This window comes from Oenanthe melanoleuca, chromosome 3, assembly GCF_029582105.1.
Source record: "Oenanthe melanoleuca isolate GR-GAL-2019-014 chromosome 3, OMel1.0, whole genome shotgun sequence".
NCBI lineage: Eukaryota > Metazoa > Chordata > Aves > Passeriformes > Muscicapidae > Oenanthe > Oenanthe melanoleuca.
The window spans coordinates 86922329-86936495 of NC_079336.1; the positions used below are offsets into that span (position 1 = coordinate 86922329).

Sequence of the window (14167 nt, forward strand, 5' to 3'; positions counted from 1 at the left end):
GGAAACATGCCACCAGCTCACCAGAGTACCATTTGAAATTTCCTTGGAGCCAAGTTGGTCTTTGGCTTGGCTTATTTCTAAGATATCTCAGTGGGCAACAAATTTGTAATACGGGTTTGGGGCTGGTGGGGAGGGATTCTCAAAGATCAGAGGTGACTGATGATGGCTCAAACTGCTGCAGCAGAGAGACTCTCCTTTTGCTGTCTCTGCTTTTTGAATATGTGTTGCTGGAGACCTAGGAGATGCCCATCCAAGAAACTGCCTTCAGCTGGAAGGGAAGATGGAAAAGAAAGCTGTAAAAATGGGGTTTCAGAAATGTGCATCTTGCTTAGGTTTTAAAGGTACCTACTGCTGCCAGGGTAATTTCATTTGTGTGTTTCAGCTTTCTAGCTTTTGTTTTTTGCCTATTTTAACAAAATTTGAGACATCCTCTTAGCCAATGACAGCAAGGTTTGCAAATCAAAACCAAATCTGAGCATAGCACTACACTTGAGTGAGCTGTGCTAATCTAAGACAAGCTTCTGTTTCCTGCTTGGAGCTTCTCCCCCATGCTCTCGTTTGGCACATGTACAGCACTGTGTGCTGACAGGCACCTTTGAGGCACAGATCAGTTAAAGAAAGTGTCTGTGGTGGCAACTGCTCCAAGTTGTGCTCATTGGCTTCCTACTCGTGGCTAGGAAATAGGAGTTTGGAGTCATGCAGGCTAGGGAGAAGTCCTGCACTTGTGAATTAACACAGTGATGGAGTGGTCTCAGGTCTTTTTTGTGTTCTTATGATCAGACAAAAAGCTTAATCTGCCAATGGAAATATTTCCCATAAGAAGCAGTGTGTGAGCAGAATATTTTAGTGAATATTTTAGTGAATATTTTAATGAATTTGCTGAACTGATGGAGTCCTGCATAGCCCAGCACTGCAGTCCCTTGAAGACTCTCTGGTCTCATGTTCTATCAGCAACTCTATGACTGACTTTCACTTTCCCTCCAGTACGAGAAGAGATAGAGAATTTGCCATCAGTTTTCTCTCCCTGCATTTTTCCAGACAGTTTGGCCTCAACAAATTGTACAGCCTCCCTCTTGTCTGCGTGGGAGAGTACAGACTGCTGCTGGCGGCAAGGAGGAGAGATTAACATTCATCTGTTCTCTCCCCACTTGCTTTTCCATCCCGTGGGCATGGGAGTCTTATGAATGTTCTGCTCCTTTGGGGTGTGTTTCTGCTCCTTGCCCTGATGGGAAGACCACAGAGACACTGGTAAGGTTGTGCAAGTGTCACATTGCTGGTTAAATAGGCGCATGGGGAAGTCAGATGCAGTGTCTCCCTAGAAGGGGTCAGAGAGGAAGATGGAAGCACTGACATAAGCCTTAGGTTGGTTGCTTGCTCAGAGATCTCCTTTTCCAGAGTGTGTGCACGTTGAGGGCTTCATGGAAAATCTGCCTCTTCACTTGGGTCTTCCATGAATAGTCTGCTCCAAGCAGAGATTGTTACTTCTTTGATCTTTACTCTCTGTGTTAATGTTGCACATACAGCCAGGAAATCTGATGGGGAATATGGGGAAAGAAGTGATTGGTGGGGTTTGTTTATTTTTCAGGTTTTTTTAAGGAAAGTTTTTTCTGATGTGGAAGTTAAAGTTGTTACTGTATAAATGTCCATCAGTACACAGCAATGGTTGGTAACACTCAAATATAAGATGAGGAGTTTTGCTTTCACTTTGTGGCATTGTGCGGGACAAGGAAGTGTTTTGCAAACACATCTTTGTGAATGACCCTGCTGCAAGGGGAGCTCTCAGCTGCCACTGTCCTTTGGTACCCATTTACCCTACCTAGGGGTCAGGTACTATGGTGGGGGTGATGTATCATGCACACCACGAGGGGTGATGTGTCTGCTTGCTCCTTCCTTCTGCAGGAACTGGCAGGCTCTTGTCCCCAGCATCTCCTGCTGCTGCTGAATTAAGGATTCTCTCTCCTGAAAGAGCCAGGTATTTTTTCTCCTGCTGCTCCCCATCCTAAATGGGGAGTGGTTGATGGCCAGCATTTAGTAATTTAGCACTGTGGGGGGTTTGTTCTTTATGGCATGGAGTTGAGAGGTCTTGCTCCTTCTTCAGTTGGTAGTTCCTGCAGGAGAGAGGGCAGGAGGCCACTTCCCATCATTTCCAGTGCTGGCTGCTGCCTCGTGGGCTGTGATGAGCCAGGTGCCACTGGCCTGGAGGTGATGGAGCTGCCAGTGTGAACAGCAGTTGTGACAATTGCAGAACCTGGGGAGCCTTAAGGCAGCCAGCACCTTGCATGAGGTGGTGGAAGAGTACAAATGTGGTAATTTTTTGAGAGGTACAGTGAGGATTTTACCTAGGGTAGCATGTGTATTGCTTACAGTGGTAGGGAATTTCTACAGAGCTTGTTTGAACTTCTGGAAGGATGTTGCTAACAGGCATCAAGTATGGTGAGGTCAGTACAAGAACAAAACCTCCCATTCAGATAAAAGCAGGGAAAGGGAAATAGTGCCACGTGTGGGACTGCTTCAGGCTGAACTGGTCCGTGCAGTAATTAGTGCAGCTCCCCTGAAATGCACTATGGGTTTGAGCTTCCCAGCTCAGACAGGTCTATGTTCATGTTTCAGGCTTTGGGAAAGCAGGAACGTCACCATCTGTGTCCTACTTCATTTGAAAAAGAAAATTTAAAAAAAATCTTGAATGCCAGCCATCTGCTGATATTGCATCCAAACTTTATCCTGGTATCTGGGGGCAGAGGAGGAAGATAGTTTCTAAGGGGAGAGGCACTGTTCAAAGAGCCACCATATTGATGTCTGACACAAAAAGATAAGTCACTTTTTCCTTAAAGCCTGGTCATTGGGTGTAATGTTGTTTCAGAAATACACTGAGTTGTGGTTTTCTTCAAGCTGCCTATGAAAATAGGCCCACAATTTCAGTGAGAACTAATATGGGCCCTTGGCTGGACACAGAGCAAGAGCAGACTTGCTTCTTTTAAATTCTTATAACAGATCTCCCCCAGCAAATGCCCACTGAATTTTGATTTGAGCTGCTTTTTCTGAAGTCAGCATGTCATTTTTCTATGTTGTATTTTCTTCTCTGTATTACAGCAGTTGAGTGCTGCTTCTGTCCTGATGGCTCTGTGTGAATGTGAATACAAGTAAGGCAGTAGAAGAGTTAAAAAAATTCCATTAATTAAAATATTTACATTGGAAGCTGCAAAACATTTACTCTTTGAGTAAAACAAACTTCCCCATTGTTCTTGTATGATTGCTACAGTTGCTCTGAAAATAGCCAGGAAGAGGTTGTGCTCTGAGGAATTTTACTGGGCTGGCAGGGGAATAGGAGGGTAGGGATACTGAAGTGGGCTCTTGGTCAGTGGCTCTCTTTTGTTCAGATCTTTCTGTAACGTGGACAGAAGAGCTCTTCTTCCTAACGGAAAAACCAAAAAACTAACCAAAGAAATTTAAAAAAGAAAAACAAACCCCATAGTGGTGTAACTGTGTTGCCATATTATTCTGGTAATGCAAAAAAAATTAATAGTCATCAGTAGAATCTGAGAAAATGGCATTTACAGGATGAAAATTTTTTTTAGCACTTAGTGTGTACTAGTGTACACGTAGGGGAAGAAGGAAGCACCCCAGAGCTGGCAGTTTGGACCCTGGCTGGGGACCCCCATGCTGCCATCCCCCTTTTGGTGGTGGGGAAATGGCAGTGCAGTGTGGTGAAGGGTGTCACCTCTCTGTGGCACTGAGCTCCTCTGGGTTGCTGCTGGGGTCTGTTGGCATCATGGCTGCAGCTGCTTGGCATTGAAAAAAGACAAGTGAGGGTCCACCTTTTTTTTTTTTTTTTTTTTTTTTACTTTAGGCACTGGGATACCTTTAGTAGCATCACTGCAGGAGAGGAAGGCAAACATGAAAACTGTTTGCTTCAAATCCTTTAATTCCCACTGTATCTCCCCCCAGATAACTGGGTTGAAAAATTAAGCATGATTTGTTTGGTTTTTTAATAGTATTCTCTTGTGTGCCATTTCACTGTTGCACATTTCAGACCTTTTCCACTCTGGCACTGGACTAACAGGCTTCTGGACTTTGTGGGCAGGACACTAGAAGGGCTAAAAGAGTTCAAAGGGATTGGTTTGGTTGTTTTTTTAGTTCCTTGATTCACACTTCTGACTCTAGGCAGACTCTTGGAGCTTTTCAGGTTGCCAGATGGGAGGTCTCCCTTCTACCCTAGTGACTCATGGACTGGCTGGATTGCAGGTCATGTCATCTCTTCTTAATAGAAAAGTGTTTGTTCAAGCCTGAGTCTATCCAGACTGTAAATTTTATTGACAATTTTAAGGTTGCAAATATGTTGGTTAGGTGTTCCTTCATCTGATCCCAAGTGTGCCAGACTGTGTCATGTTTACCTATATTCTGAAAACACCTTGGTTGATTTGAAAGGTTGGTCTGTAAAGGAGTTAGGAAATTAAATGTACTTGTTTGGGGTAGGCATCATTTAAACTTGAGCATAAGAGTTTTGTTCCATCCATTTCTTGCATGCTTTACTGTTTTTTAAGAGAGGCTGCCTGCTGACAGTTTCTTGGCCTGGAGATAAAAAGTGCTGCTTACCCATGTTTGATAGTCTGATGGAAAATTGTCTCCACGATGTATAACACCACTGGGATTATTTCTAGCCATTACCATTGGTCTCATTTTACAACTGTTCACATTATGTAATTTGATGCTCATTTAATTTAATGAGAGGATGCTACAGACTTACTTATGACTCTGCAGGACAACCTGTATGCTTTGGCCACCTCTGTTAGCCCTGCCAAAGGAGGAAGAGCATATTTCTTACAGGACATGTTACAACATCTTTAATATCTTTATTATCCACGCTTCCCAGATTGCTGCAAACAGGAGGGTGACTTGCCTGGGGTGTAGATTATACTGGAATGGCAGGAGAAGCTTAACTTTTTTTTTTTCTTGAACTGCTTATTAGACTCCTGTTGTAAGGTTATCAGGAGGTATTAATGGGCTCTTCCTTTTGTTGCAGATGGAATTTCATGACTTGCTGTGTTTTGAATAGGACGAGGAGATGTGTCTGATAAGGTAAGAGAGAGGGTAAGATAAACATGTTCCTACACAAAACTGTCACACTAGTTTGTTTTTTGGGTTGAGGATTTTTTTTTTCCCCTGGCAGAACCCTGCAAATAATTGTGATAATTATTTTTAAGTTAAATCTGCCTCTAAGCCATCTCTGTTCTGTACAGCTTCTGACCAGTTCTTTCTCCTGGTGAACTGGTGTGCAAAGGCCAGAAGACAAAAAGCAATGCCCTTGCAGGCACAGGGGTTAGCAAGATAGTAATGATATTATTTTAGAGTTTTTTGTTGGGTTTTTTTTTAAGTAATAGAGGGTGTAGAGAAGTTTTTTCTTTTGTTTTGACATATTGCCTCCCCCAACATCCCCAGCCCAGATATTTAGAAGTTCAAAAGATCTTCGAGCTGTTTTAACTTCTACACTTAAAAACTTGATTTTCTGGTTGCAGTATTTTCAAATTTGGGCTGTTTTTTATTAGGACAGAGTATGCATGAGTAGAAGTGCTCTAGATTTGAGTTTGTAATTAATATTTGGTGGCACTAATGTTCTGAAGAAAGCTGCAAGTTTGCTGATCTTTTAAAATTGATCTTCTAATACTGGTTTTAAAAGGTAGTGTTTAGGTGGTTACTTTTTTCATTTTGGTTTCTACTTCAGAAGTTTCCACTGTTAGAGAGGAGGAGATGTCTATGAAACTCTTAGGTGTTGGGAGAGCCATATTCAAACAACAAACAGCCAAGCACAAAAGTTGTATTACCTAGGGATTGTCACTTCTTTCAATGTAAATCCACACTGCAACTATCCAGCTCTATCACTTGCTTGTTTCATTTTTGTCTCCCCCTTTTTCCTGAGTTCTGTACCATTTACAGGCCTCAAAAATCCCTATTGTTCTTTTTGGCTCTTGGTTGGAAAATGTCATGGAAACAGCTAAATGCATGATGCCATTGTATGAGGATCAGGACTAAATGACTTTTTCCTTGGATTCAGACATTTAGCTCTTGCAGATGCTCTTGAGTTTTTTTTGGCTTGTCAGGGTTTTTTTGTTCCTTTCATTTAAGTTTTATTTTCCAAGTTGAGTTAGCCTTTGGAGGGTGGCTCCTCAAGCAAGAACTGAAAACTTTGAATGACTCTTGGCACTGTGTGGTGTATGCAAGAATCCAGGACTTGGTGGCTGCCTGTTTTTTTGCAAGTGGTAGACATTTTGTCCATTCAAACCACCCTCTCATGCCACTGTTGGATCATGTAATGAATATTTTGCCTTCTCTACACGAAGGTGGTCTTGTGTGTGTGTAGCTGGTAAAACACAGCTCTCCAGGTGAGAGAGCTCACAGTGTGCAGCACTTTACACAAAGCACCTCACAAGCATACCTCCTTTGTTATGTAAACAAGCTGCTTCACTTGCACGTGTTCCAACCAGTCCTCCTGTGCTCCAAGAATGGGTAATTAAAATTGTTTTCAGGACACCTTATAGAATTCAGCCAACGTGGCACCCCTCTGCAGCACTCTGTGCCAGCAGCATGGCTGGAGGCTGAGGGTGCCCTCTGTGGCACTGCCACCAGTGTGTCTGTGCTCTTGGTGAGGATGGGACAGGTAGAAGTGCTCATGTTCAGGCTGCTTTGTTCAGATTCAGTTCACTGAGAAGTCTGTTTGTCCAGTGTCAAAGCATTGCTGGGGACTTCGGTCTGCGTCAGCAATTGGGATGGGACAATTTGGTGAGACAACAATTTGGTCATTCAGCTGCTGCTATTTCCTGAAAACATTATTCTCATGTATTATAGATGTATTAAATAGTGTACATATATTACATTTTTAAATTTTATGTACTGCTCTCGTCTGTGGAGTAAATATTGACGAATCTGCGTGCTGTAGCAGGGGCAGCTCTCGGAGCACAGCAGCTGATTGCTGTTGTGCTGTCTCTCCCACTGCAAGTTCACTCTGTGTCTTGTAGAACAACCACTGGGGAGGCTGTTTCTAGCAAGTTCTGAAACTTGAGGCCATGACACCTCCATGACACCTCTCACCCCTGCTTTATTCCCAGCCCTAGGCATGTGCAAATTGTAAGGTAGATCCCAGCAACTGGACTGGCATTAAAATGAGATTCTGTGATGAAGAAGTAGCACTTTCCACTGGCTGTCATCTTTCAGCTCTAAAAGGAAATACTCTGTCCTCATTTTGTGAGGACCTTCTCAGTGTAAAATTCAAATATGAGCTAGGAATGGGTGTATCTTGCTCTCTTGTCTCCAGAAGGGCTTTGTTTATCCTTTTCCCAGCAGCCTGAGCTGGAGAAGTGCTACTGTCCCACTCCTGCTCCTCCTGTGTTCTGGTCATGTTCCTTCTCAAGGAAGGATGTCATGAAGAGCTACTAAGGATGTCATCAGTGTTACTTCATATATTTCATTTTTTGACCTCCTGCTCCTTTCTGCATTCCCTCTCCTCATTTACATTTAGGTTTTCATCCTTCCAGACAGTCATCTGGATTCTGCCCCAAACGTGCCCTCAGGTCTTGACTCTGCCTCCTATCAATGTTTTTCCTTGGCTGCTGAGTTTTAATGGATATTTCTCGACACGTTCCCTTCTGTTTCTTCTTCTGGAGGAGTCAGTCTGAAGCATTCCCATATTTCTTGCTGCCATTGCAGTTAAAGGGGTTTAGATCCCATTTAAAGCAACAATAAGATGGTCCAACCTGTGCAGAAATAATCTTGCTTTAATGCTAGCCATGGTGACTTCTTTGCAATGGCTGGCTTTTGGCATCTGTTCTATTGATTACGAGATGGGGTAGAATAAAAAAATGAATAATAGCTCTTTTGATATTCTTGAAGCCTAGTGATGAAATTATGAGGCTTGGCAAGCTTGCAGCAATGTTGATAGGTGCCAGACGTCTCACCCAATATTTTCTTTTCCTTCCCCCATATTTCCCTGTGCCTTTATCTCGCTTCCTTCCGAGCAACCCGGAGCCCTTGTGAATTGCAAGTCCAGTTTTGTGTGAGGTCTGGGGACAGCTCAGATCATAAATATAAAATCATTCTATAAGGCCTGATCTATTTCTGGAGGGACGCTGATGAGATAAAATTACTTTGATGGCTGAAGCAGCATTGTGTCATTTTTGAAAGGAAATGACAAGGAAGTAACTGTTATCAGCCCTATTTTCACCTTCTGTTAGCTTAGACCTGACAAATGGTGTCTGCAGGTCTCTTGTCTTCACACTTCCAAATCAGGCTGCCAGTTAATACTATCTAAAAAGCAGTAGGTTGATGTATATTCTGTTATTAATAGCTGTTAATGCCCTCCATAATAGTAATCTGTTTTGCAAACATTTTCTGCTTGTTCTTTTCTAACGAGTCTTGGCAGTGAAACCCCCGATTTTACGCATGCAGAACCACAGTAACTCGTTGAAGTGTTTGTGTGGGTTTTGGTTTGTTGGTTTTTTTTTGTTTTTTTTTTCATTTTGGGTGTGTTTGTCTTGTTTACTAGGAGTAACGCTTGATTTTGATGAGGCCAAATAGAGGCAAAGTCCAGGAATTACTTCTGTCCAAACTGGTACTTTGTGGTTTCTTGTTGTGTTAGTGCAGGTCAGCACAAAACTCTTGCATCACTGCTGGATGAATTTTAATAATTCCCTTTGACATTGCCAGTGAATACTTTTGTCTCTACAGAAGCCATCTTAGGGAAACTTTCACAAGAAGAAAGGTAATTTGAATAAAACGGTAACAGGTAATTTGAGCTTCTTTTCTTGTGTTATTTAGCTGTTATATCACAATATGTGGAAAGTACCTGGAAAGCACAGGCAGAAAAATGGGAAATCTCATGCATGAGGAAAAGCCTCTAGATAAGAGTGTGTAGGGGGAGAATATATACATAAATGTAGACATCAAGGTAAATGCTTTTTCCTTTTCTTTTTCTTCCAGAAAATTTGAATATTTGCATGATCTGATGTTGCAAGTTTTAAATGCTTAACACTTCTAAAAGAATAAATTACTTCAGCGCCTGAATTTGTAGATAACTGTCAGCTTCAAAGGATCAAGTGAGTTGGAAGGAATGTCTGGAGAGCTCAGTATAGGCAGGTATCAGGCAGAATATAGAAACAAAGGGAGTATATCCAGCTAATATAACAGAGACCTAGATGTAATTTTGTATATGAATGAAGACTAATTATGCTACAAAAAGGAGATTTCTGTGGTTCTGCTTTTTGTGTAATGTAGGATACTCACTTCCCCCTCCACATCTCTGTCAGACTGGGTTTCCCAAGTGCTCGTTAAAAGAATTGTGTTCCTTTTGTAAAAATTAAGAATGAAAATTCACCTATTTAATACTTTTCCAACTACTCTTACAAACTGGACTACTTTTGGTTTTGAAATGTCCTTGCTGTGAGCTGTCTGGCTATGTAAGGTACAAATAACATTGGTCTCTTGACTAAGCTATTAAGAGAAACTGAAATCAGTACAGTAAAATGCACATTAAAGCTATAGGGATGAGATGGAAAGAGCCATTTCAGCTTCTGCTTGAGAAGTGGACTGATCTGAAGCTCCCCTGGGGGTGTGCCAGGCACAAAGATGAGGAGTAGTTGAGGTGTGCAGCCTCTGGGTGCTTGCTGCCTGTCTTTCACCCCACCCAGTGAGCCAGGGCAGGGGACTAAACCTGGCCAGAACCACTGGCTTAGACTTCTCCCTGGGGTTATTTTTCTGACCCAGGTTCTCTGGGCTTCAGGAGGAGCATGGGCACAGGGCAGCTCCTGGGGGTTTCAGCTGCCCTTCCAGGGTGGAGCAGGGCTGTGGGGTGATGGGAGCACCAGTGCTGATCCCTGAGCCCTCCCTCCTTTCATCCTTCCTTCCTGGTGGTGTGATGAGCTGGGAGATGAGGAATGGGCAGCAGGTGACCATCCCCTGGTGAGCACACAGGGTACCAGCTCTGTGCACTGGCTGCCAATTTCAGGGATTGAAAATAGCACTGGCAGCCAGAAACTTCCAACTGCAGCTCTGCTAATGACTGGTGTTGTGGTTTTGGGCAACTCCCTTGGTTGTCTTTGAGTCAGCTCCCCTTTCAGGAGAAAGAGGATGATACTTACTGTTGAAGTGATTAATTATTGCTCCTCAGATGTCAAAGCCCTGCCATGTATTCTTACCCTTGGTATGGAGAGCCTAGGGACTATTTTGTTTTGGTTTTTTTTTTCCTTTTTTTCCTGTTAATTTAGGAAATGGATCTGATTGACTCTCAGCACCAAAGTGTCAACCACCACTACTAATCTTTTGAATCTTGGCCCCTCTCTTCCTCTTTTCCTTTCTTTATCTCCCTCTTGACTGTTCATTCTTCCTATCAAACCTTTCCTAAATTAAAGACCAGATGCCAGAGTTAAAAGGAAAATTTTAGTGGAGGTTCCCAGCAGTGAGGTTAAGGGTTTGCTACTGGTGTAGTGAGATACAGAATTGTTCTGCTTTTTTCTCTGAAACCCATTCTGTGTGAAGGTTGTGAAGTTTCCAAGCTCAGACTTGGCTGCCAACTTTCAGATGTGCTTGTTGTTTTTTAAAAAAAAAAATAAAATAAACAAGTCCAAAAATAATATTTGGGAGAGTGGCTGAGTGAAAAACTGCAAAATTAACATATGAGATTAAATTTAACTTAAACTCCCCCTAGATATTTAAGTTAAAGTATTAGTTAAGGTACCCAGACAGAGCTCAAGAGCAGCAAAAGCTAGTTTGGTGTTAATCTCCCACAAAAAATGTGGTGTCTGGGTTCATGAGTGACCTCCAGCTGCAGGTGGTAACTTCCTGCTCCAGGTGGGAAAGAGGATGTGTTGAAGGGGCTGTTCCACCCACTGGGGTGGTGGGGCTGCAAGGAGCAGGCAGCCAAGCACACTGGGTGGGACTCTCTTTATTCTCTGTGGCCCTCCTGATGCTCTCACACAGTAGCCAGGGCTCTGGTGACTTGTGGACTTCATAAACCCCAAGGAATGGGTTTTATTTATAGAAAACATAGTCTTTCAAGTACATTCAAAGGCTTTTGTCCCCACAGTGAGCATCTGGTGTCTGCTCATCCTGTCCTGCTAGAGCAGATCATGAGCTCTCACTCAGTGATTTCTATAGTGAGCCCATAACTTCTGGTGTTAGCTTACAGAGGTGTCCTTTCCTGACTGTAAATGTCAGTAGGAGGCCTGTTCCATTTCTGTTTATCCATGCAAATGTGTAATATGGTATCTGGATGCAGTATAATGCACAGTGCTTTTGTTAAATACAAATTGCTATCAGTTAAAAAGTGCAGAGAGACATAAATGGCTGTCATGATCTTCATTTCCCAAACCTGCCATTTCCATGCCTGGAAATCATTTCACGTGCCTCATTTATCCACACAAAAATTTGAATCTCATTAACATTAGGTAGAGCAGCAGAACAGTAGATTGCTGTCTTGGAGCTCTGGCAAGAGCCTTGAATACCCTGAGCTGAGGCCTTGGGGCACTTTGAAGACAAATGAACTTTGATTTGAATATTCTGGCAGGGAGCAGCAGGTGCTTCTGAAGAGTTGTGCTCCAAGGGCCACACTTGTTGGAGTTAACTGAATGCAGAGGTCTGTATTTGTGAATGGACAGCACTGCTGCAGTGGGAAAGATGTAAATGCCAAAGGAACTGCACAAGGTTTTAGTCAGCTGGAAAAGATAGAAAGTGGTTCTTGGAGAACTGCATTTAGCAAGCTTGCTGTCAATGAGTTTCTGAGCATACTACGCATCATATCAATCAACTGTAATTATGCACAGTCAGGCAGAGAAGATTTATTCTGAATTCTTCAAAACCTTTTCATCTGACCAGAAGCATCTTTTGGGGGCCTAGCTTTGGCTAATGTATTTTTTATCTTCTGAGTAAATTTTGGTAGAGACATTTAGCCATTTTGTTGGTGAGGCACTGATAACCATTATCCTGTTGGATAAGCCAAGTATGCAGACTGTTTAAACTCCTGATATGAGATGTATTCTCTGAATCTTTCACTGTTCTTGTGATATTTTCCTTTCCAAAGTGAATAGACCAGAAATGCATGTTGCCCTTGTTGTTACTGTTTTTTAGATAACATTCTCCCTCCCTTCCTTGCCATATATGAAATAATGCTCTTATCCATCCAGGGGTTACACTTCCTCGCTTAGCTGTAGATTTGTGTAGGAAATTTAGTGTCTAGATGGGATCTGCTGTAACCCCCAGTCATTTTTTACAGGATTGCTGTCTTCCCAAATGCAGTTCTCCAAGGGTATCTCTTGGAGTTATTTATTTATTTATTTATTTATTTATTTATTTATTTATTTATTTATAATTCCAAGAAGTTTGTAATTTTGCATTATGGCTGTATTAAAACCAGCTGCTGCTCTGACAAACTATACCTAGCTAAAAGTATACTTTACCACAAAGTAACCTTACTAGTGTTTTTGCTTACCATTGCTGCAGGTTTCATCTTCTGTACAGATGACAAGAATTGGTTTCCAATTTTCCTTCTGATCCCTGGTAATGGCAATGGACAGCATCCCATCAGGCCCCCAAAATACCAAGAAAAAAATACAAGAGGAAGTACATGGTGTCATTACAAATAATACAGGATTTTGTATCACTGAACTTCTTGTACTCTGCAGTTTAGGTTTGTGTGAACATAATTACAGCTTTGAATTCTTTCTTTTAAATATTGCATGTATGTGGGGGAGTAGTTGTTTTGTTTTTGCTAAGTAGCATTTTTCCAGACAATTGCATTCATATCACTTGTGTTCTTTTTTGAAGGTTAAATTTAATATTGATAGGGTTTTTTGGTCTAGTTTTTATATGAGATTAAGTACCAGACAGTTGCACGTTTACCATCAGCTAATAGTGAGAAGGTACAGTCTCACAAAGACTTGGCTAAAACTAAATGAATAGCTCTCAATTTCCTGTGGGTGTGGGGTTTTGTGTGTGTGTGTGCACTGCTTACCAATAAAGAATGGAGCAACTTTTTTTCTGAGATAGCTATGCTGCCAACTTTTATACTGCTGAAGTAATTCTGTTAAACAGGAGGAAGAAAAAAAGTTCATAAATTGTCAAAAGGAATTTGAGTGCAAAGTGTGCCAGCAGGGTTGGGTCTGTTTTTCCTCCTCCATTTTATCAGGAGGAGAGTAGGCTCATTGCTTTTGTACTTTATTGGCCTTTTGCTTTCAAATGGTGAACCTTAACAGTATTCTGCTTTCATGATTTATTTCAACAGTTGCCTGTGAGTGTAGTATTTGAGCACACCTCGTGGAGATTAAAAAGGTCAAGACTTCTACTTCCATAGAGATGTTGTACACAGCCTCATTTTGGGCATCTCACTGTGAAGTGACTCAAGTAATTGCCTTAGGGCAGTGAGGGATGGCTGTGGGGATTTGAGTGATGGTACTTCCCACCAAAGCCATCTTCTGCTGCTCAGGGAATGCTCTGTTTGGTCTGTCTGTTACAGGCTCAGATGAATTTTACCTCTAATATATACTAGTGTTGTCACTTTGATCCTGTGCATTGCTAGGTGTTATTGTAATGGTGGCATGTATTTCTTTTACAAAAGGGAATTGTGCACTCTCTGCCTCTTACCCTAACCTTTGCTGTTAAGAGACAGGGAAACAAGTATACCTCACTGTGTCCCACTTAAACTTCCTCTGGATTTCTTGAGTAAACAACTTGGAAGAACAAATTATCTCTGTCCTTTTTCTCTCTGCTTTTTTTGTCCTGACTTGCAACTTGAAATGTCATCCCCTTTAGTAGCCATAAGAGAAGTAGATGATGAGGTAGAGAATACTTATTAGAAGTGTTCTCTGAAGTTGAATTAGTTACACCATCAATCCCACTGACAAAGCTCAGTGGAAGTAGAGCTTTTTGACACCATGCCAGGAGGATATCCAACAAGCTTTTACTGGTTAAAAAACATGCTTGGGATGTACCTGTGCAGCTTGCTGTGTAACTTTTTCCTTTCATGATCTTTTGGATGGCCCATGCTGCCTAGAAAACTTGGCAGTTCTACCAAGAGAGATTGTTGGAGAACTTTCCAGGAATGTCTGCATTATCTCTCTAGCAATTGTTAAATGTGTGCTCTGTGTGTCACTGAGTCAGGGAGCAGCTGTTGTTCCTCAGTTCTGGGTTG

General features: G+C 42.0%; 1 protein-coding gene across 8 annotated transcripts in view; it reads left to right on the top strand.

Moving 5' to 3' along the window:
- The window catches only part of TRERF1 (transcriptional regulating factor 1), a 95454-nt gene that overhangs the window by 22613 nt on the left and 58674 nt on the right, over positions 1-14167 (top strand). For all 8 annotated transcript variants that reach the window (XM_056487326.1, XM_056487320.1, XM_056487325.1 and 5 more), the window contains exon 2: positions 5021-5076. The gene's annotated coding sequence lies outside the window, so the exon portion shown is untranslated. The remainder of the gene's footprint in view (positions 1-5020; positions 5077-14167) is intronic.